Source organism: Trichechus manatus, unplaced genomic scaffold, assembly GCF_000243295.1.
Source record: "Trichechus manatus latirostris isolate Lorelei unplaced genomic scaffold, TriManLat1.0 scaffold00103, whole genome shotgun sequence".
Classification (NCBI taxonomy): Eukaryota; Metazoa; Chordata; class Mammalia; order Sirenia; family Trichechidae; genus Trichechus; species Trichechus manatus.
In genome coordinates this window covers 5,120,148-5,144,872 of record NW_004444039.1, presented here as the reverse complement: position 1 = coordinate 5,144,872, position 24,725 = coordinate 5,120,148, and the positions used below count along the sequence as shown (strand labels likewise).

Sequence of the window (24,725 nt, the reverse complement as noted above, 5' to 3'; positions counted from 1 at the left end):
TGAGTGAGACAGTGACTGAGTAAGAGTGAGACAGTGACTGACTGAGAGTGAGATAGTGACTGAGTGACAGTGAGTGAGACAGTGACTGAGAGTGACTGAGAGTGAGAGAGTGACTGAGAGTGAGTGAGACAGTGACTGTGACTGAGTGAGACAGTGACTGTGAGACAGTGACTGAGTGAGAGTGAGACAGTGACTGAGTGAGATTGAGACAGTGACTGAGTGAGTGAGACAGTGACTGAGACAGTGACTGAGTGACTGAAACAGTGACTAAGACAGTGAGTGACTAAGTGAGTCAGTGAGTGAGTGTAGAGAGTGAGTGAGTGACAGAGTGAATGAGTGAAGTGAGTGATCGCTTTAGCCAACTAACATGATAAAGTTAAGCTATTCAGTGACCGCTTCAATTTCCTTCTGAGAATAGCCTCGGTAGACTGTGAAGTGCAGTGGGGTTTCTCAGACTTGAGCCAGCATCTCAATCACCTGGGGTTTGTTAAGGCCCAGTCAGCCTGGCATCAGCCCCTGAGTGTCTGATTCTCACAAACTGCCAGGGGATACTGCTGCTGCTTTTGCTGATCCTGAAACTTTAAGAACCACTAGGTAAACTGGTATATGTTCTGCTGGGTAGATTCTCAGTAACAGCAGCAACAATTTTTTTTTAAAAAAAGTAAAGTTCAAGACAGTTAAGAGAAGGCCTAGGTACCTAAAAGCAAAAACAAACAAACAAAAAAACTCACTGCCTCGAGCTGATTCCAACTCACAGCAACCTTACAGGGCAGAGGAGAACTGCCTCACAGGGTTTTAAAGGAGCGGCTGGTGGATTCAAACTGCTGACCTTTCCGGTTAGCAGCCAAGCTCTTAATCGCTGCCACCAGGGCTCCTAAGTACTCTAACCCACTATAAATCTCATGGCAAGTAGGAATTAAATGCCAGGGAGATAAAGGAAGTTGATACAATCTTCACAATACAACTTGGCAGTGCAGGTGGCATCCATCCACACACCAAATTATGTTTGGGGCAAAGAAGTTATAAAACTTGTCACAAAAAAGTAACACACAGTGAAAATACTGTGCATAAATGCAAATACTGGGGCAAAGTGGATTAAAAGACTCTACCTGAAAAACACCCAGGAATTTTAATTGACTGTATGTGAACTCAACGTGTGGCCAGACAGAGGCTGCTCTGAAAAAATCTAAAGCACTACTGAGCATTAAAAAGAAAGAAAGTAGTGATCCCATTGTGCCAGGCCCTAATCAGACTCATCCGCAAAGGACTCCAAGATTTCCCCCATTTCGAGGATTAAAAATGACTATCGGAACTACAAGAGACACGGAGTACCTAAATCCAATTCAATTTCCAGATAAGGGAAATGGGCTCCAAGCATAGGGCATTGATTGCCTGTTGTGTGAGCTGAAACACAGCTTTTTAGGGCCTCTATGAAGGTGCTAGATTGTCTTATTCTGTACATGATCAACTGCAAATCGATTTGAGTCCTCTCATTCTGTATATATCAGCACAGATACAATTTACATTTTTAGGCAGGGAGTCGAGTGGATAAGCCTGTGCTTTCTCTTTTCCTTTCCTTTATTTTTTTACTTTTCCCTAAATATCTTCAGTGTACTGACAGTCCTATTTTATTTTTTAACGTTTTAATTCCAATCACACAGCCTGCCCAATCCAGAAGAGCCACGTCAGCAAGATGGAATATGATGCCACAGGGCAGAATAGCCATTATTATAACATTAAGACAAGCTCATGTGGGCTGCCTTTCTTTCTCCCATCTAACAAAGCCCTGCCACCAATTCTTTAAATTATCACTTTCAGTCAATGAGAAATAATGAAATGGCATCCCCTCCTACATACATACAAGGCGTTTTGATTTTTCCAAACCCCACCCCCCACCAACACAAACCTTTGTTGGGGAGAGGAGGTTAAATAGAGGAAACTGAATGGCCCAAAGATTTCAGTCTCTTCACATTAGCATTTGTTCGCCTCTATTAATATTCAGTAGGTTGAACTTAAATTAAAGCATGCCTATTGTCTTTCACAAAAGCAATAAATATGAGCTGAAAACTCCACATCACTCTGGTGAAGGCAGCTTGGGGACTGTGCTTGCAACCTCAGCGGAGTCCCTGTCAGCTGACAGGAGCAGTGTGTGACAGGCCCGAGACCACTCAGTCACCCCAAACCCGCATCCATTCTCACAAGCTGAGAACCCCAAAGAAAACAAATGAAACAGAAACCCGGCATCAATGGCTCTCCACACTCAGGAGCTTTTCGTGCCATCTCCCAAATTAGCAAGAAATGAAAAGGCTACCAAGGCCACAAAAGGCAATACAACAAAATTGGCTTCTCTCTGAACCTGGGACAGCAGCAGAAAGGGGGAAAGAGAATCGTTGTCCTTCCTGGAGATTCGTGAATGGTCTTCTCCCTTTTGCTTTAATACGCAGGGGAGTTTGGAAAAACTGAAACACAAATTAGGCCAACGATCCCTTTCACTGAAGGAACTTCAGAGCTAAGCAATTGATGAGAACTATAGATTTCAGAACACAAATGCATCGATTGATAATTCATTCCCAACATCTGAGAAGGGGGACTACAACTTCCGGTCTTTATAATTTTATGTTTTAGGCCCCAAGAAGTTTACTCAGTCCTATTAGCTACAGATACATGACAGAATCCAAACCCAAAGTGCCTCCATCCCCCAAAAGCAATGCTGCCGAGAGAAAGGTTCAAAAGAAACGAAAAACCAGGAGACCTTTGAAGCTGGTCCAGTGCTTCGAAAACATCTGGAACACACCAAGCTCATTAGCATGAGGGAGAGTCAACGTTTTCAGCTTTGTTGTAGGAGAGATGCACAAAAGGTAATTCTGTACTACAGAGCCCATGCGGTCCGTCACCCTGTCAACGGGAGACAAGGTATCACATTACGTATTAAACAGTTAAGCATCCAAGGAGGGCATTCATCTTCAGCAGTCATTTCTTAGTGGGTTTTTTTTGTTTTGTTTTGTTGTTTGTTTTTGTTTTTGTATTTTTTTTGGGGGGAGAGGGGTGCCTGGAGCACTTTGAGTTGAGAGAAAAATTACAGAAAAGGCCTCCAGGGTTGACGTAGAGTCTCTCTGGGGTATTCAGAACGTATGGTTTGCCGTAATTACTAATGAAAAATAAAGGCTATTTTCACTCAAATTTTGAAAGGGCTTAACTTATAATGTTCGAAATCGGACAGAAGAAAAATTGGATTATTTCCTTTTTAATTCGGGTAGGTAGGGTAGGTAGTTTACGCCCAACTGTACAATCCAGGTCAGCAGCTAAGCTTCCGATCGATGCTAGGGTTACAGGGAAGGAGTGAGGGTGCAGAGGTCTGGGAAGCCAAGCCCAAGCTTGTCCACTGACATGTTCTCCACAGCAAAACGCTGATGTGCCCGAGAACAAATGACAAGCGTGAGTGAGGCAGGGTGTCACTGGCACACGCATGGTCCGTGCTACACAAATGAAAATGGTTTAATACCATTCTCTCATTGAAAATAATTATCCCTCTCCCTCACAAGAATGCTCCCTGAGAAGACTGGGGCTCCCCTTTGTCTACTCTTCAATCAGCAATGGAGACTCCCCATTCCAGTCAAGAAAGTCTAATTCAAAAACAGCTCCAATGATCCCTTCAAAACAGCCCAAGATAGAAGGGGAACATGGGTTTTTGTTAGTCTGAGGCCCCCCCAGAAATAAAATCAAATCAATGATCCCACAAGAGCCCTTTACGACCACCAGACTCTTTCCTCACAAAGCATTTCTTGGTAATCTAAACCTCCTTTGCATGCCCGTATTGTTTTGTTGTTTTTTGAGAAAATGTGGAAGAGACAAACCTGGCACAGTGATAATGATTAGCATGCAGAAGTTAAGCCACCTTGTAGGTGAGGAAATGTCTGACCCTATCTTTCTCTTCCTATTTCAGAATCAAGCAAATGACTGAATTTGAGAAACACTGGCAGCAAGAAAACAGACCCCCCTTGAGGCCAGAAGGCATTTCTTCACCTTGAACCACAAAGGAACCAACCTGCCAGGTATGCCATATTTACACCATGAACAGATCTTTGCTACTACTCAAATGGGCCCTATTTTAGCTGTCTGAATCCCTGCATGGCTGAACACCACTGACAGACAAAAGACTTCTCCCTTCCTACGTCCTCACCAGGAGTCACCAGACAGTTGTTGGAACACTCACTCACTGAGGGGCTCCAACAACAACAAGCTGACAGGTGAGCTGCCTGGGACACAGAAGTCTTTCAGTGGATGGAGCCTGGGTCTCCAGGACAGATTTCTGGACCAGCCCAGAAGTTATTTCATCTCTGATGATCACAACAGTAAAGTAAGATGTACTGAGTGTTTGGGCATGACTCCCTTACTTCTTAGGCAAGGACTCTTCCTCCCTATACTCTGCTCCTTTTCACACATTCCTCACTTCTAACAATCAGAACAAGGGTAGTATCTACTGGAGAATAATAACTACTGCATTATAAACAACCCCATTATTCTACAGCGACAAGCTCTACTTCTGCATCCAATCATAACTCCTCTATCCCAGGCCAACACTCCTTTAGTTTTATGCTGGCAAGCCAGTCAAACACATGCCTATCAAACCACTTGGTTACAAATGCCCACCAGGAGCAGGGTTCCACGGTAGCAAGGATCCTGTACTGACCGCACCAGAAGTCAAGAGCGGCCTTCCCCACGAAGAAAGGTGATCAAAGGCACCAGTGAACTCAGGCTGGTGTGCGGAAGCGAAGTGCAGAACAATGGCGTCATTACAGAGCATGGGAACTTCAGAGTCATGCCGCAGAGGTTAGCACAAGGGCATTTCTGATGTATTTTTTTGATAGATAAATGAGATCAACACATTCCACACCTTAAGAAAACCTGACAGGCCAAAACCTGATTTTACAAATCATGTTATTCGCACTTTTCAAAACATTGCATGTTTGCAGATAGCTAATGATATTTTCTACTTTTAAAAAATTATAATACACACACGTCCTTAATGCTTTATGTAATCATTACATCTATCCCACAAATAGTATCCAAAGAAAACTGTCTCTGAAATGTCAGCAAATCTCTACAAAGGTAAAGCAAAGCTGGCTTTAATGCAAGTCAACAAAATGCCATAAAGTTACTAGTTTGTATACCAGTCTCTCATGATAAAGAGATAAAATGAGCAAATTCTACAGAAGTTGTGTCCTGACAAACATTACAATATATGTAATAATCTGTGGATAAGTAAACCGTCACGCCCTTCCCCCAGACCTCTCTGCTGCCTTTACTCCCCCAAGACAATAAAAACGGGGCCCTCAGAAGTTCCAAGTTGTGTTGTCGGCAGCATGGCTGGGAAGGGCAGTGGTTTCCCAGCTCTCTCGTTACCTCATTCACGTACAGATTCAACTGCACACTCGTTTTTCAGATGGATATATTTTTAAAAGGATTAGAAAAATCTGCTGACAGAAAGCTCAGGAAGGCCTACTGCCTCCCAGAGCACCATTCTCTCCAATATTGAAACATCATGGAAGCAGTCAGAGGCACAACTATAGGGACGTGGCAAAGGACTCTGCCAAGATCTGAGGCACCCGATGGTCACCTCCAAAATTCCTGTGTGTTTCTATCTAGTAATACAAACATGGGTTAATGCACAAAACATGGAAGAAGTATCCTAACCATTTAAAGTTTCAAGCTTTATGGTCTAACCCAGCACCATCACTTGGGAACTTGGACAAGATCTAGTTATCCATGCCTCAGTTTCCTCCATCCTTCAAGGAAGACGACAAGAAGGTGGAGAAAGAGAGGGTTAAGGGAAATGAAAAGCATGCATGCTGTTTATAAACCTAACCAAAGCTATGGTGAGAAAGGACTAATTAACTTTAATTAAACATCTATTTTTAAATTCTGGGAAATGAACAAATAAATTGGCAATAACATAAAGGGACCAGCCATAGCCGGATGGCATTCAGTCCCCAGAGAAATGTCTAAATTCATACGATCCCGGTTAAAACTGCAGATTTGGCCAAAATGGTCAACAGAGCTTAATGCTTTAATAGCGGCCTTAATTCTGTCTTGTAAATTTCCACAGTGCCTTTGCAGGAGCCACAGTCGCCCCAGGGTGGATTTCGAAGCTAAAAAAAGATTAATATTAAGCAAATTGCAACACTTTTTCCATATAGCACCTTGCCATCCATAATGGATTTAATCAGGACCCCAGCAGGGAAACCCACAAAGGCCTATTTCTTCAACAAAAGCCATACCAGCCTGAAAGAAATCGAGAGCTATTTGGTTCTGATTTTATGTAGAGGAACAGACCTTCTATCCCAGGCTCCTCAAGATAAGCCACCAAAAACTGCACCTGACAGACCCGTGGAGCAGCCATCCTCAGAGCTGGATCATTGCAGAGAGACAGAGAGAGAGAAGAAGGACAGAGGGAGGCAGGAGGCGGAGGGAGAGCACCTTGTCAACAATCCTCGGGCGGTACGTAATAAGCACGCGGCGTGCCGATTCCGCGCGGCAATAGGACAGCGAGCAGCACTGGGGCCGAGGAGGAGGGGAGACGGCAGCCAGGAAGGTTATTTATGTGGGTGGGAGGGCGTCTCACACCAAAGAGGAGGGGTCTCCGGGCTTTTTTTTCCTCCTGATAAATTAAAACGAGGAAAATGAAAAGAGACGACGAGCTTTTCACCCTGCAATTCCCCCAACCTGCAATGCAGGCAAATCGGAATTACAGAATTTCTTACGGCGGGGGACATTACAGGAGGGGTATTTAGTTTAATCGTCCTCACTTCTGCTGGCCCAGTCACACACACACACACACACACAAACACACACACCCCATGTGCACACCCCACCCCCGGACAGCAGGCTCAATGACACATTTTCAACAGCATCCCATTTTAATATCGTAATTTGGGGCATTCAGCACTTGTTTTATTTATTTTTATTTGTTTTTTTGGCTGGGAAAGCTGGGCAGCTCTCCAGACAGACTGCAGAATTCTCTTTCCACACGCTCCTCCAGGCACCTCCGCCTGTCCGCGCCCACCCCTTCCTACAATTCCAGCTACCAGGGTGCTTCATCACTTCTGAAATGACCTCATGATACTCAACGCACATGGGCCACGGCTGCCCACCCACCCCAACACACGGCCACCCCCACACAGCCCTGCCCCAGCCCCTCCCCAAGGCTCATAAATTGATCTAATCTAATAAAACAGAGGCTGGTGCTCCCTCATTGTTTCTGGAGGATCTTTCACAAAACAAGATCTGCGGCCTGGCAGCTGCTGGGCAGGGTGAAGGGCAAGTCTCCAACTGGCCAGCTCCCAGGCCTCAGATCCCTGGAACACACGTCTCCTTTCATGTCGTATGCTTTTTGATTTTGAAAGTCAATTCTCTTGAGGCTTTTAACTTCAGCTGGCAAATCCCATGCTCTGAACAACACACCACACTCTTCTCTTTAAGCCCTTCCAAGGGGGAGAAAAGATGGTGACATAGTACTCTAAACCTACAAGGCACTGGAAGTTTTCCTCACAGATCCCTCCAAGGGGACTGGGAGAATAGTTCCCCTTACTTTTAGTCTGTTGTTGTTTCCCTTAACCATTTAATAAGCAGCTTCTGGGCTCAAATCCTTTACACCCATTAACTTATTTATACCTCACAAAAGCCGGAAAGGCTGACATTAGATATGCTCACGAGTGAAGTCACCTGACAAGCAGCTATCCAGGGCCCTCTGTCTGACTCCAAAGCTGGGCCTGGAACCAGTTCATTCCACTTCAAACCCCTGCTGAGAATCTACATTTTATCAAGACCCTCAGGTTGACTCTTATGTATAAGAAATTTTTGAGAACCACTGCTCTAACAGTGGTTCTCGGAACTGGTCCCTAACCAGCAGCATTAGCATCTCCAAAAAACTTGTTAGAAATGCAAATTCTCAGCAGGGTTCAAACCACGATGAAAGGCCAAAGCCAGGGACCATTCCCTCTTCTGTGACTGCCTCCTGATTTCTAAATCACCAGGGCTCACCTACTTAACCCCACCTTTATACAAATAATACCATGAGGCAGGGAATGGTCTTCCTTAATCTCAACTTTTAGTCCACCACTTTAAAATCAGAATTATAGATAGGACTTTAGGACAATCTAGTACAAGCTCCCGCTTTACAGATGAGAAAACTGAGACTTAACGGAGGTTTGCTTCTTAACTCCAATCACAGAGCTAGCTCCTCATCATGATTCAATAGGCAAAAGGCCATTCAAGGGCCCGGTGACCTTCAGGAACAGGGTTGTGTTAAGACTCTGGAACAATCCCATGACATAATTCCCTACAGAACATAAAGGGATGGAAAATCCCTCTCCAATCATGTCATCCCCAGGGTGGTCCCACAGAGCCAACCTTTATTTAGTGTTCTCCAGCACAGTATTTCCCTACAGGAGTGAACAATTGTTTGGCATGCATCCCACTGCCGCATAAGTCATACACCCTCAATTAAAGGACATTTCCTCTTCCTTCAACTGGGACTGTCTTTTGGCTCCTTCACTAATCAAAAGCATCCAAAGCAGAGAATTGGGAAATATGCACCAGTTATTTGGATGTATGGTATAATTCTGATAAAAGGTTAGTAACAAAAATAGAAACCAAGACACACACAGCTGACCAGAAATGAAGTCTGAGGATCCTGCATGGACACGGATTGCTCGTAACATGCACAGCTCACTCACACAGGCCCCAGAGTTTTTAGGCATCAGCAGTCAACAGTATCTGCTCTTTTCCTATCTACTCTCCAGGACACCACCACTTCCTCCTCTTCACAGCAACTTAAAAAAGTAACAAGTTATCAAAGCTGAAAAAGATAAGACCCAACACAGGATGTCGGCCACAAACGGCTTTTACTCCCAAAAATCATTGTCATCTTGGTCTTGCACTCAGCATTCCCTAAAATATATAGAAATTAGACTTGTGTGTCCACTCTGGCCTGTGCTCTGCTGTCCAGTCTGGAAGGAGAGTTGGAAAACTCTTTATGAACTTAAACAGGTTATGAATTGTTTAGATAAAATGCTGGTCCCCTGCTAAGGAAAGGTATAAAAGAAAAAAACTGATCCTGGGCCCAGTTTAAGAAAAGCAATACAGCGTTAAATATTTAAATACTGTGAAGAGGAGATGGTAGAAAGGGTGAGACTTGGAGGAATATTTCACTGTTAAGATGTTAATATGATGACAGCACACCAGCTAAGTTTCAACATTCAAATAACAAAGCAAGACCCAATTCTTAAAGGAAGACTCCCCAAATATTATCAACTTCAGTCTCCTCCACTTTAATTTTTAATCATATAAAGATTACCCATGAACCCACATCCCAGCCCAGCTACTGAAACGTGACCTCGATCTATATTGTTTCACTGTGCCTTCGTTACAGCTCTGACCCACACATTTTCACTAACGTATAATAATACTCCACTGAATGAATATACCACAATTTATTTTGATTCTCTTGTCCAAGGGCATCCAAACTGTGGCCAGTTACTGCTATCATGAACAATGCTGCCAATACCCTCTGTCTCCGGGAAAGCGAACTCTAGAGTTTCTCCTGGGTACACACTAGGAGTGGAAATCCTTGGACATACAAGTGTTCAAATTATCAAGAACACGGCAAATTGGTTTCCAAAGCAGAGAGCATCCATTTTTGCTTGTATACAACCAATGTATCACTGTAATCTCTAAGTGCTTAAATATAAATACTTAACTACTCAAGACATCAAAGAAAAAGGCACTTTTCTCAAATTTCTACTTCAAAAGAGGTCAGAATTTCAGAAAGGATCTAGTGTGGTAAGAAATGCTATGAAGCCAGCCAGGTACACAGCTACCATCTACCTCATTATCGCCTAAACCCCAGACCCTCAGAGGCCATGATGCCGTTCTCGCCATATTTTGCTTCTAAAAGCTTCAGAATCCAGCATCTACGGCTGTCCACAACCACTTCATTAGCACTGAGCTGGGCCGACTCCAGCAGCCCCACCAGAGGCACTCAGCATTTCAGAAACATATGACCCGGGCAAACCTCAATCCAGGGTTTTGATAGAGCTGACAGAGAAATTTATTTGCACATCTTAATCAAATTTGGGTATCTAATAGTGTCCCCGTGTTGATTAACTACACAATCTGCCTCATCAGAAGAATAAGACCTTCATGTATCCAAATCAAGAATGTAACTTAGCCCATACTGAGAGCTGGGACCCATCTCATAAAGGGAAAGGAAGCCTCACAGACTTGGGGCAAATCAAGGAGTACCCCTTTATCATCCGTATCTGTCTCAAAAAGCTTTTCAATTTCCTACAACCCATACAAATTCCTGCTTGGCCAAGGTGGGGCCTTACCAAGTGAGTTCTATGCAATTAATAATTTAAAGAAAAAACTAATAATGGACAGGTAAGACAGGGCGGGGGCTTGTCATGTATGAGAGTAGAAGATCATATAATAAGGTTGTGGAGCCTGAGGATTTCCTATATGAAATGAAGGATCTTAATGAACACGACACTGACCATTTGTTTATATGCTTATTTTCCTATTATCTGTACTGATCATAGCACACCTAGGCTGTAACGCAGAAGAGTGATCCACTGTGCTAATATCTGACGGTCAAGAATACATGGGCATGCTACAGTAGCGGTCACAGTAATAAACATTAACTTGTTAGAATTGTATTAAAGTAAAACTCAACACACTGGCACTATACCAAGCACACATCGGGTTCACCGGAGTCTGGCTTGGACTCCTTCCAAGGGCGTTTCGTAATTCCTGAAGCACCAATGGCACTGAACTATGTACTACATGCCGCTGGCCCTCCAGCCAACGTGACTTCAAGGACACACCGTACAATTATAAAATAATACCAATAATTACAAGAACACAGTAGGGAGAACTGGGTCGGGTGACTGCACAGTAACTGGTGAAACAAACTTGGTTGCTATGGATTCAGTCACTAATAATAGTGAAATGGTAATAGAACTAAACCAGAAAGTTCAAATTCAGAAGCTATCCGAAAATAATACTTCCTATGAGTTTTTAAATGAAAAGAACAGGTTTATTTATTGAGGAGCTTGGACAAAGGACCTTCCCGGTTCAGAGTGTGGCAATATGACCTTGGTACAAGGCTGCCTGGGTCTCATACTTCTTCTACCACTCGTTAACTGTGTGATCCTTAAGGAAAATTGCTACAACCTCTCTCGTGCCTCAGTGTCTTCATCAGTTAAATGAAAGTAAGGAAAACGCCAGTTGCGGTGGGCATTAATCATGTGTTAAAGTACTTGTGGCACACCGTAACCACCAGCTCTTTGTAAAAGCTACTTACATGCCTCAATAAGTTTACATGCTAGTGAATTACAGAATCTTTTGCTCAATATACATTTCTAATTATTTGATTTAAAAAAACAGAAGATAAAATAGACTTTAGTGTTTAGTATACTTGAGTATGATTCACTTAATGAACTAAAAAGGGTAAACACAGAAATGATGCTGGGTAAAGATCATAAATATTGTTTGAAAATATTTTGAAAAATGTCCCACAGTATTATAAAATAAAATTTAATCAGAATCACCACATACCCATTTTACCTACTTATCAATAATGAATAATGGGAAATTATGCTTGCGAAACAGTGAAACAAAAGGTTAAATTAAGGTCACAACTGAAGAGTAATTGATAGCCTTCTCAAATTTCTAATGCTGATAAAACCTGTCCTCTCATCCCTGCTAGTCTGACAATAAATCGACACAATATGGTAATAGATGCTAAAACCTTTAAAAAGCAAACTGGCCAATTCCACTTCCAGAAGGTAATACTAAGGAAATAATGAGAGGAACAAAGATGTATGCGCAAGGATTTCAACACAGCTTGTTTTAATTATTTCTGTGCTGCTTCTACTGGTTTAAATGTACTTGCATCAGTTTAAAAAAAAAAAGACTTCTTCTAGATCAGCTTTCGGGGCCATACAATGGACTGACTAGCAGTGCTGGTTTTGAAACCTGGCGACATCTCAGCCTATTCCAGGGAGGCACTGGGCCCTGCAAGGGTGGATCTGGCACATTCTCTTCATTACTAGATCACTCAGGCTTCAATGCTTTTGTACATGCTGTTCCCTCTTCCTAGGATATTCAATCTTCCGTCTGCCTAGCAAGCTCCTGCTGCTCCTCTTTCAAGTAGGATGTTACCTCCCCTAGAAGCCTTCAATGACACCCACCACCTGCGTTCTAGGTGCTTCTTCCATGTAATACCAACAGCAACAAAGCAATGTTCCTGGAAGAGAAAAATTGCTGATGCTTAATAAAATCTGTTACCGTCGAGTCAATTCCGACTCATAGCGACCCTACAGGACAGAGCAGAACTGCCCTCGTAGGGTTTCCAAGGAGCAGCTGGTGGATTCAAACTGCCGACCTTTTGCTTGGCAGCCGCACCTCTTAACTGCTGCGCCACCAGGGCTCCAGATGCTCGATAATACCGTGGAATGAGTTTAAGTATAATCCTGGGGGCCATTTCAGGGCCTTCATAAGGCTGAGGTGTTCTCACCAGAGACCCCTATCTGTAACTTATCAAGCATTCAACCGCACCCATTCCACATTCAATGTTATCTTCCTGGAGAGGAAAATGTTTCAAAGACTTACTTATCTTTGTGTTTAAAATTACTGGCTAGGAATATCTCATGTATAATAAACTACTAGGATTTCTCGGCACTCATTGTTCAAAGTTAGGAATTCTTGGGATGTAGAAGATCTAACCTTCAAATTGTCAGGTGAAAATATTTTATGAATACTAAATTTAACAATCACTACACAATAGTGTTTTCTAGACATTTACCAGTTTATTAGTTAATTTTGCAGTTTTTACGTTTTTGAGCCTTTCTTTCGGTATCTAAAGTTGTTCTGTGCCTTCCTTAAGATATGTATCTTGTGTATCCTGCTGACTCAACCAATTTTGTGTCTTACTAAAAACTTAAATAAAGTCAAAAGTACACATAATCATATCACCTTTTTAATGAAGCAAAATTATATACCACAAGTAATCATAGTTAACAATTTGGTGTGTATTCTTCCCGACATTTTCTTAAAAGCCTCGTATCACAGTGAAGACTAGAAATAACCTACTGTCCCAGTGCTAAATATGGAGCATAACTTTATTAAATAATTATTGCACATGAGTTTGAAAAATCACGTTTTCAAAATCTTAAGTGACATGCAGAAGGCTCACCACGTTTTACACTGCAAATACTCCACTGCGCAAAATAATTACACAGGAGTTACAAACAAATGAGTACAAAACAAAGCCGCAGAAAATCGCAAAGTAGTCGTAAACAGTATTCTCCTCAGTGGCAAGCTTCTTAGCAATTTTCTAAGATATCCAATTTTTCCACAATTCAAATTAATTACTTTCAACAATATGGCAAAAGGGACATTTTTTAAATTATTGAAATGGTATTAACTGGGACATTGGGAGAGTTGACAACATAGAAGTCATAGCCAATCACAAAAGAATTAGTTGATGAAAATAAGATTAAAATAAAATATTAAACACTTTATGCGGAGCTAATAAAAAGCCTAGATAAGATGAAGGACAAAGCAGACAAATATTATTTTGAAGAAAGTATCATATTGTTATATTGTAGAAAGGAAATACAAATGACAATACCATGAGCAAAAATATTCCAAAAATTCCTAAAACACTACAAGCCTTTAAGTGAAGTATTATTTGTTTTTTCATTTTGTCAGAATTGTCTACATACCATGAAAGTAGCTTAAAAAAGAACGTTTCTAAAATGAACTACAATGGCTGTCTAGAAAAACCAAAGCATGCCTCCTACCAAAAACGGTGCATGGGACAAAGGGGGAGAACTCCCAGTTACCTTCATCCCTTCTCTGGCTATAGCTGTGCGGTCTAATTCAATAGCCTCTAGCCTCATGTGGCTTTTCAAATTTAAATTAACTAAAATTCAATAAAATCATCTAAAATTCAGTCCCTTAATGACACCAGTCAGGGTCCCAGGGCCCAAGACTCACATGTGGCTGGCAGGCAATCGGCTACCATATAGGACAACCCAGATATAGACCATACCCGCCATCACAGAAAGTTCTACTGGACAATGCTAATCTACAAAATTTTTTTCCATTTAATCTCAAGATCCTGTTGCCAAATCTGCAGGCAGCCACAATCCCTCCTGCCCCTCAGCTGTCCTCTGCTGTGAGCTTAGGTCCAGTGACACCCAGTCTGACACAGGGTGGCTCTTTTTGGGGGGGGCAGGGTGAAAAGGAGAAGAGGGGCAAGCTGCAGTTCAGCAGCAGATGGCTCAAGGTGGGAATCAGTCTAGCTCTTAGGAGGAGGGAAAAAGGAAAACAGAGCTTGGAACCATTAAATAAACCACAGACTCACTCAGAAAACTAATAACGGCAGAAAAACTTTCTGTTTGCAAAGCAATTATCCCCAAGGGTGATTCTTATCACAAACGGTTTTAGGTGATCCTGAATGTGGTTTGAGGACAGAGAAGGGCTTGGAGAGCAGCTCCGTTCCAACTAATACCCAGGAAGTTACAAACGGGGCCCAGGAAGTTCTTCTGACGTGGACTCACACTGCTGCCTCAGCTTACAGGCACACACAGGTACAAACACACACACAGATCACTCTGGACACACTGCCCTGGCTCCTTCACAAGCACAAATACTCCCTCTGATCGAGGCCGCACCCTTACAGGAGTCCTCCAGAGAGGAACTGTCATCCTGAACGCCTGCATGTACATGTGACAGCGTGAGCGAAGAGGAGGAAACGCACAACACAGGAGAGTGTCCGAGGGGGAAACACTTTCTCTCGATTGCCTGGGCACCAGCTCCTACCCTAAAACACCTGCTGTGACTCAGTGAGCCCACAAAACTGGGAGACGAAAACGAGCAACACCGTAAACACCACGGTATCACACGTCCCTGAAACAAAACCCAACAGGACAAACGGGTCCCTACTGGCTCACACACACGCCCATGGGCTTTGTTTTACAAGCAGAAGAAACCAGTAAAGGGATGATTTGCACACAGTGACACCCAGATACTGGTAGAACGAGAACCCGATCCAATTTGTCAGTGCTCGTTCCAACGTATCAGGTTTCTGATGCACTCAATATTGCTTAAAATGGCTAGAATCCAGGAATTCTGGTTTAATATAATTTGACAGATTGCAAAGTGAATGGTTTTATAACATAGTCTCTATCACTTCTGAAAAGCTGCTGGAAATGGATAAGCCCTAAACATGGCCTTTTCTTGACCCTAACCTAGAGCTCCTTCACCGCACTGATGTACTTGGTAGTCCCCTCTCCCAGCCTCCAACCTCTCCCCTCCATCCCACCTGGCTGTGCTCCATCTTCTTCCTTCCAGGTACCAGTGCCAGCTCAGAACCCCTCCCTCCAGGGTTCCGCAGAGACTAGAAACGAGCGCTCTGTGTGGGGAGGGCCACGCTACAGACACTAATTTAGCAGCTTTTACCAAGGCCATTGAGAAGTGACCTGCTGGGGAAAACAGGCAACTCTTCCTTCCAACTGGGACAGAGCTGCGCTCTGCTCTCAAAATGCTAGCGTAAGGCCTAACGACAAGATGCGGCAGAGCTGGGCTCTGCTCTCAAAGTCCTGGGGTAAGGCCTAACGACGAGACGCGGCAGAGCTGGGCTCTGCTCTCAAAGTCCTGGGGTAAGGCCTAACAACGAGACGCGGCAGAGCTGGGGTCTGCTCTCAAAGTCCTGGGCTAAGCCTAACGACAAGATGCGGCATCCAGCGCAGGGAACAGGGCAGATGATGTTAATACAGTCCCCTCAGTGTACTTTTTTATGACATAGCTCCAGCTTTTATGGGAAGTAATTAGGTAAATGTGTATCTAGAACCCCAGTAAATCATCCCGTGAATCTGAAGACCACCACCTCAGAGGAAGAAATTACGATCCCCCATTACAGAAGTGGAAAACAGTGAATACGAGCCCAAAAGAATGTGGACTCCAAGTTGGTTCGTTCTTTTGACCCCTGCTGAGACTGTGGGGCCGTCCTTGTAGGGAGGAAAGCACAATTAAGAAACAGAAGTTGCTGCGGAGTCGATTCTGAATTACGGTGAGCCTTGTGTGTCAGAGTAGAACTGTGCTCCACAGGGTTTTCAGTGGCTGATTTTTCAGAAGTAGATTGCCAGGTCTTTCTTCCGAGGCACCTCAGGGGACTCCAACTGCCCAATTTCCACTAACAAAGCAAGCTGGAGGGCTTTGGCGGTAGGATCAAGAACCCATGCCCAGAACGGGCAGAAGGGTGAATGCACAGCTGTTCTCTCCAGAGGGTGCACAGCTCCAAGGCCCTGAACTCAGACCACTGCAAGTCAGCCTCCCTTCAGTTTTACAGAGTCCCCAAGGGAAGGTGCGGTTTGAGCTCAATGAGACGCCTTCTTTTAAGGCTGTAAAATACAGAGGTGTTTTGAAATCTCTTGGAAGGGGCAGAGACAGACCAAGTCAACTCGCCAGACAGAAGGCACTCAGAGAGCAACTAAGAAACGGGAGGTGCATCTGTGACTAGTGGTCCCGCAGCGGCAGCTGGTCTCCTCCGTCCACTACCAGGAGCGGCCACTTGATGGCAATCTTAATCTATTCCCTTGGAAGCCTTCCACCAAGGGAGACAGCGAGAGACGAGACAAACCAAAACTGGGCTGCCCAGTGTGGACAGCGCTGGTAGAAAAGGCACCTTTCCTGCAGAGCAGCCAGGGGAACGGCGATAAAGAAAGAACTATCCCACCATCTATCTCCCTTGGTTACCCTCCATTTCCTTGTCTCCACGGACCTCACCGGGGGCTAGGCAGAGGTGACTATGGGTTCTGCGTGCTCAGACACACCTCAGGAAAACAGGAATCTCTCTCTCTCAGACCCCACGCCACATTCACACCAGGCTGTCCACCAACAAACTAAAGTGCAGGTCAGACAGACGGCAACCAACAGGACAATAAATCCACCGTAGGCCCCCATATCTCTGCTTCTTGTCCCCTGAAATCACAGGGGAAAAAGGCAAATAAATCAGGCTACTTTCCTTAGTAGGAAGTACCTCACCTGTTTATAGAGCCTGAGCACTTTTCTTCTTACCATCCAAATTATAAAAGAGAGAAAAATTAAAAGCTATGTGTGTCTGTAAGAGAAAAGACTCTCCAGGAAAAAAAACAGGATTGCACTGTAGACTGGGCTCACTACACACTTCTATTTTCAGTAGCTGGGAAGATTAACACAAAAGCTCTCTGAAAAATCAGAATGTTAGTGGGAAAGCGGGAAGAAACAGTATTGTTATATTATTGGAAAATAGTTCAGTACCTCAGCATGGACAAAGACGTGTGCCTCTCCCCACCCCCCCAACACACACACACACACCCTTCAATCGGACCCTGTGAGACACCGTTGCAACTCTTGGCTTCTCAATTTATAAGAGTTCAGGCAGAGTGTTGAGAGTTTGCCAACATGTTCCTCTGAGGGATTCAGAAAGTGCCAGCTGCGAGCCTTCCAGCTCACCCTTTAAAACTCTGTAACACTTTCCAACTGAGCAAACTGGAAAGGCGCTTTTCAAATAACACTAATAACAAAGAAGTCTGAAGTTGGGTAAACTCCTGCGTGAGTTACGGGTAAAGCCACTAGGGAACACACTAGGAAATTTTAAAGGCCGATCCTTCCAAAAATTACCAGACCGCCTACATGTCAAAACAATAACTGCGGGATCATTTCACCTGCCTTAATCTTGTCTGGACAGCATCCATCAACCTTTGTAACCCTCTAGAATCAGTCTAGAAGGAGGTGAGATACAACTGTCAAAAATAAATCCAAGATCATGAGCGCCTTCATGAACGCCTCCATAACACACAGGAAGGAGGAGAGTGTCAGAGTTAAGAGCGAAAACATACCTCCGTGTTCTAGAGACCCACGGAAAAGGTGACAGAACAGCCACTTCTGAGAGCACTGGATGCTTCCCCGGGCGCCAGGCAAAACCAGGATTGTCAGCCTACCTGCAGAAGGGAAACATGGACCCAGAAGCCACGGACGGAGACAGGTCACACAGAAGAGGACCTGTGTGCAGAAAGAGGTCAGTGGAGGAAGACCCGAATCAGCCATCAGACCCAGAGTGTGAAGGAGCCAAGAACACTGGTAACATCAGGAAGCAGAGTGCCAAGCGGGTAGCCTGCCGGCACCAGGGAAAGGTTCTCCTTGGATGTCGATGGCACAATACAGAGAGAGATGGGCTGGTTGATCAACCACTGGCGACTCCTCTCCTCTAAGGCCAAGAGTGAGGTTCTAAAACAGCTCGTGCCTGCCTCCTGGAATGAGCGGCCAGTGCAGTTTTACGACACTCGGGAAAGAAAGGATGCAGAAGCCAAATTCAGGACTCTGCAAAAAGGTCCTGGAGACCGCAGAGGAAGCGAGAAGGACGGATGACATGTGGCAGCAGGTGAGCGTAAGAAAGAAATCATAAATTAAAGGATGTATGGACAGCAGCGTAATTTCCCAAAAGCATATCAAGTAAATCACTCTTTTGGCTTTAAAAACACACCATCTAGAACTCTAAACGTTCAGTGTGGGTCAAGTAATAACAGGGTATTCCCAAGAGCTAAGTAAACGGCCCTCTCAAATGGGGGACATGCGATCTAAGAAAGTCACAAGCAAAGCAAAACCACGATAGTCCCTTGTGGTAAATGTGACAGTAAATGAAGCTCCATAAATACACACGTTACAGAATTCAAATCCTGAAATGGGTCAGACTTAGAAACACATGAGGCCCTTCCTTAAGTACAAGGAGATGAATGACATTATTATCTTACAAGAATGAGCACAGATAAACAAGTCCCTCTGGCTGGGAGCAGCCCCTGTGCTACCCCCACATGCTGGGAAGTTGAAACAGTTGGAAAGCAAAGCCCTAAACCACCTTCCCAACACCATCTGTCAGTTTGTGATACTGGGGTAGCTTGCGTGTTGCTATGATGCTGGAAGCTATGCCACTGTTATTTCTAAAAGCAGCATGGTAGACAGGTTTCAAGAGAGCTTCCAGACCAAGACTAGGAAGAAAGGCCTGGCAATCTATGTCCAAAAATTAGCCAGTTAAAAACTCCTAGGGATCACTACAGAACATTGTCCGAGATAGTGCTGGAAGATGAGCCCCCTAGGTTGGAAGGCCCTCAAAATATAGTGGTCACAACAATGGGCTCTACACACCAATGATTGTGAAGATGGCGGGAGCAGTTGTACCTGGGGTCACCATGAGTACAAACTCACTTGAAGTCAGTTATCCATCTAAACTACCTTCAGAGCACAACGTTCTGGCAAATAAAAAGAAAACCCACCACCATCGAGTCCATTCCAACTCGTAGCGACCTTATAGAACAGAGTGGAAGTGACCCCTAGCGTTTCCAGGGCTGTAATCTCTATAGAAGAAGACACCACATCTTTTTCTCACGAAGGTGCTGTTGGGTTCTCTCTGCTGACCTTTTGGTTAGCAAGACAAGTTAGTGTACAACAAATGGGATTCTCTCGACCTCAAATGTCCTCGAATAATCCCACCATTATTTGCATTTGGATCATGCTACCCTCACCTTTGAAGCTACACATCCTCTCACTTAGAGAAGCCAAGCCGTCTCTCACTCGACACAGACAAGCCCAGGTTTAATCCCAAACAGTGGAGAGGCTCACTGACTTCTCGAGGGTCAAACAGCTACTCAGGTTTCCTGACTTCCCAGGAAAATATTCCACTATCAAATAAGACAAAAAGAAAGATTTTATAGACTTTATAGGAAAGAACAGAATCTACAATTAAAATGAAATAAGATGGTGGCCATCACAAAGCCCTACAGCGCACTAGATATCCACCACCACCACAAGGGCACGAACAGAAAGCAGGGATCCTACCCTCACACCGCCAATGGCTCTGCATCCTCAAGGCCCAAATGCACACCATGGCTCCTTACAAGAAGAGATCTAACTGAAAGCACAGTGAATAAGGAGACAGAACACGACTTCTAATGCCTCTTCACATGCTCTTGGGGAAAGCCATGTCTGGGTTACATAACTTGCAAACTAAAACACCAAGGCCCATACCAGTGGTGACTCAAGTGCCGTAAGAGAAAGGATATTAAAGCAAAGGAGAACTAAAACTCTTCTGCAGGCCCATTTAGTCTGCCTTTCCACAAAGCTCAGAACCACACCTGCAATACTGGCCACTGATAGCAACAGAGAGAATCTGGCCCCTACAGTTTGCCAGCCTTTTCAGTTGTGGGGTTCTTGTTCAAACAGGCCCCCCAAGAACTGCTTAGGGGACACTCATGAGGCATGTCAGTTGCCGGCAGACACTCTCAGGCATCTGGCACGTTCTAGGGAAACATCATAAACCCATGTACAATCAGAAAAGCTCCTAAAAATAGAGACAATGGTGTTGACAATCCCCTAAACAAGTACATACTTTAATGAAGGCAGCTGGACTGGAAGGGGCAGAAGGAACTTTCTGGGGCAAAGGGGAAGTCCTACATTTATATCGTGTGTTGATCACACAAGTATATATGCACCTTTGTCAAACCTCAATTGTACACTTAAATCCATGATTTCACAGTGTGTTGTTAAGGTGCTCAGCTGCTAACTAAAGGGTTGGAGGTTCAAGACCACCCAGAGGTGCCTCAGAAGAAATGCCTGGCAAGCTTCAAAAAAAAAAAAAATCTTCCATCCAAAATCCTAAGGAACACAGTTCTACTCTGACACACATGGGGGTGCCGTAAGTCCAAACTGACTTGACGACAATCGATAGTTGTTTGGGGGTTTTGTTTGTTTATTTGGTTGGTTTCTTCTGGGTTTTCTTGGTATCTTCTTTTTTTTTTTTTAAGTTTTTCGTTTTTCAAAAACAAACACACAAAATCTATGATTTAGAGTTAGGTGCCCTAGGTTTGGAGCGCTGGTGGCATAGCAGTTAAGAGCTCGACTGCTAACCAAAAAGGTCAGCCATTCGAATCCACCAGCCGCTCCTTGGAAACCCTACGGGGCGGTTCTACCCTGTCCTATAGGGTCGCTGTGAGTCAGAATCGACTCACCGGCAATGGGTTTGGTGTTTCTGGGGCCCTGGGTTTAAACCTTGATTTGACCACTTCCTAGCTATGTGGCCTTGAGCCAGGTACTCAACATCTCTGAGCCCCAGTATCCTATTCTACAAACTTACAAAAATAGTATAATTATCATAATGTCATGGGAATTAAATGAGGTACCTTTTCTTCTTAAAAGCCCCATTGTAATTTAAACTACCATGCAATGTGTCTTGTAACTAAACAGACATTCAACAAACGTGTTTCAGAAAGAAAAAACAAATGTTTTAAAGGACAGCTCTTCTATTCACCTACTGAAAATGGAGTAGGGTACAAGGATGGCCCAGTTCCAAGACTCTCTATGAAGGTGAGACTTAAAACTAAGTCATAATTACGTATAAAGGTCCCTTTGGTGACAGGCCAAACAGCCTGGGCTGACACCTGGGGGCTAGAAAGGTGAGCTGTGCACACTTTCACAATGAAATCAGGGGTTCAAATCTTAACACTTTCAACTTCCCCAGAGTGCACGACGTCCACAGCATAGCAGAGGGGCACTGGAGAGGGAGCGGCAGGGATGGCTGGGGTACAGACAAGGTGTGTGCACTCTTCATTCTCCTTCGACACAACACGTGCTTCATGGAGTGCCTTTTTAAAAAAAAAAAAACACCAAACCCACCACCGTGGAGTCAATTCCGACTCGTAGCTACCCTACAGAATAGAGGAGAACTGCCCCAAAGGATTTCCAAGGCTGTAAATCTTTACGGGAGCAGACTGCCACAAATTTCTCCTGTGGAGCAGGTGGTAGGTTCGAACCACTGACCTTTGGGTTAGCAGCCGAGCACTTTAACCACTGCACCACCAGGGCTCCTCATGGAGTACCTAGGCCTTGTGAGAAGAGCAGCAGTCAAGCCATTCCTCTCCGGGAATCTACAATGTACTGTGGAGGGGAGAGCAGCACACACACAGAATACAGCGCCAGGCAGTGAGAAATGCTGCAGAGAACACTCTCCCAAGGTCAGGAGCCAGAGGAACAGGAGCAGGTACAATGTTTAATAAGATGCTCAAGGAAGGCCCTCTGGTAAGGAGGCATTTGAACAATGAGGGGTCAAGACACAGATGCTAAAGGGAGAGAGTTCTAGATAGAGGGGTCAGCAAGAGCAAAAACCCAGAGACCAGAGACTACTTGGCACATCTGAAACAGCAGGCAGAGCAGAACAGGTCGGGCAGGAGAAGGGAGGAGAAGGGGGAGGGGGGGAGGGAGGGAGGGAGAGAGGGTGAGAGAGAGACAGAGAGAGAGAGAGACAGAGAGAGAGAGAGAGAGGTGAGATCAGAGAGGAAGTGCCCAACTAAGGACGTTTGGTATCACTTTAGGAGAGTCGGAAACCCTGGTGGCACAGTGGTTAAGAGCTACGGCTGCTAACCAAAAGGTCAGCAGTTCGAATCCACCAGGCACTCCTTGTAAACCCTACTCTGTCCTATCGGGTCACTGTGAGTTGGAACTGACTCAGCGTCAATGGGTTTGGTTTTTTTTGTTTGTTTGTTTTTAGGAGATGGGGGGTGGGGGGTGTGGGGGTAGGATTTAGAGTCGGGGCAGGAGCAGGGCATGCTCCACTTTGTATTTTAAAGACCTGCTCTGGCTCCTGCATTGGGGGGTGAGGGGGCCACGGGCCTGCATCAGCCCATGGCTGGTAGCAGTGGACGTGGTACCAGTTCAGATTCAGAAGATTATCTCCAGTTAAGAATAATCAGGTTTTGCTAAAGGATAGGATGCACAAGCTGAACAAGGCAGAGAAGCAACAGGTGACTCCAAGGTTGTGGGGGCCTAAGCTACTCAAGGAATGAACTGCCATTTACTGGCAATGGGAAGAAGGGGGTGGGCAAATGGAGATGGAGCTGGCTTAAGACGTGCTAAGCTGATGAAGTCTATCAAGTGCAGGTATCAGGTAGGCAGGTGGACACACCAGTTTGGAGTTCAGAAGAGGTTTGACTGTCAAATGCTGGTGAATGGGCAACTAAGGCGTGTACTGGCTGAGGCTGGATTTGGCAACCAAGGTTGTCCTTGATGAGTGGCCTGGTCCAGAAGGCTGACTCTTAGGGATTCAAAAAGGAATGGGAAGAGAGGGAGGATGTTAGTATGAATCTAAGTAGGAGTACATGGAGCCAGGCAATTCTGACGTTTTCCTTCAAGGAACTTGGTATAAACTAAGAGAGAGAACCAGACAGCAGGAGGGACACCTGGTCAGCAGAGGTTTTATTTTATCATGGGAGAAACGACATGTTTTGCTTACTGATGGGAATAATCTATTAAAAACCACTGAAGTCAAATCCACTCCGACTCATAGCAACCCTACAGGATACAGCAGAACTGCCCCGTAGGGTTTCCAAGAAGCGGCTGGTGGATTCCAACTGCTCACCTTTTGGTTAGCAGCCATAGCTCTTAACCACTGCGCCACCAGGGCTCCAATCTAGCAAAAAAGGGATAAGTAATGAAGAAAGACGGATACGTTCCAGAGTCCTTGTAGAGACAAGAGGGTAAGGGGCTTAGTGCACAAATGGTGAAGACAACTAGAGATAGAAATCCCCTTCAGCTTAAACAACTTCCGGACCACAGTGGACTTCCTCTCCTCATGCATTCCCCACTCCTCAAAGCTGGGCCTCTCTACCAGTTGTGACGAGCAGGAAACCACCACCCCAGAGAGGACTGCCCTCTGTCTCACACACACCCCCCACCTTTCCCAAGGCAGGGCCTCCCCTCAGAGGTGACACTCTGTCTGTTGCACGCCCCTCCTATGAGGTGAAGAGAATGCTGATGTACTCCAGGAAACAGAAAGTGCAGCTCATGCAACTGACAAAGGCAGTGGGCCGAGGGAATTGAGGGGGCAAGGATCTAAAGCACACACTGACCACAGAGAGGAGCTCCACAGGCACCTCCATTCCTAACTTGCCATGAAATACTCGCCTGCAGCCATGCCTACAGGAAGTGCAGTGTCTCGCGGTCATTTAAACTGGATTGCTGGTTCCAGTCAGTCTCCAGCATGATCCATTACTTCCAGTTAAGCTCATAATCAAGGCTCAAAATTCCTCATCTGTAAAGTGCTGAGTTTGACCTACATACCTTTCAACGTCCCTTCCTGCTCTAGCAATCCATAATTCTGTGGCCAAAAGGGCTGCGTGGGACTCACCAAATCCTCAGTGCCAGAGCCGCACAAGGAGCCCGGCTAAATACCAATTTGCTAAACCCTATGGGACGGTCCTACTCTGCCACATGGGGTCACTGTAAGTCAAAACTTTGACTCAGCGGCACCCAACAGCACTGTGGTCACTTAATATCCCTGTTCATAGGGAAAACACCATGAATTAAAAGAGTAAAGGAATGATGTAAACGAAGTACTTTCAAATGGTTCAGGAAAAATTAATTAAGTATGCATGTGTGTGGAGAATGAGAGGGAGGGGTGAGCCGGGAGGGAAAATGGCAAAACAAATACGGCAATATGTTAAAAACTGGTAAAGAACCTGGGTGTATGGGGTTCTCTCTACTATTCTTACAACTTTTCTGTAAGTTTAAAATTATCTCAAAATAAAAATGTTTTAAACTCCCTACCCCTAAAATTACCGATTTGCTGGTCT

General features: G+C 44.7%; 1 protein-coding gene across 2 annotated transcripts in view; it reads right to left on the bottom strand.

Moving 5' to 3' along the window:
- JARID2 (jumonji and AT-rich interaction domain containing 2) overlaps positions 1-24,725 on the bottom strand; it is a 294,431-nt gene that overhangs the window by 144,331 nt on the left and 125,375 nt on the right. The window lies entirely within an intron of this gene.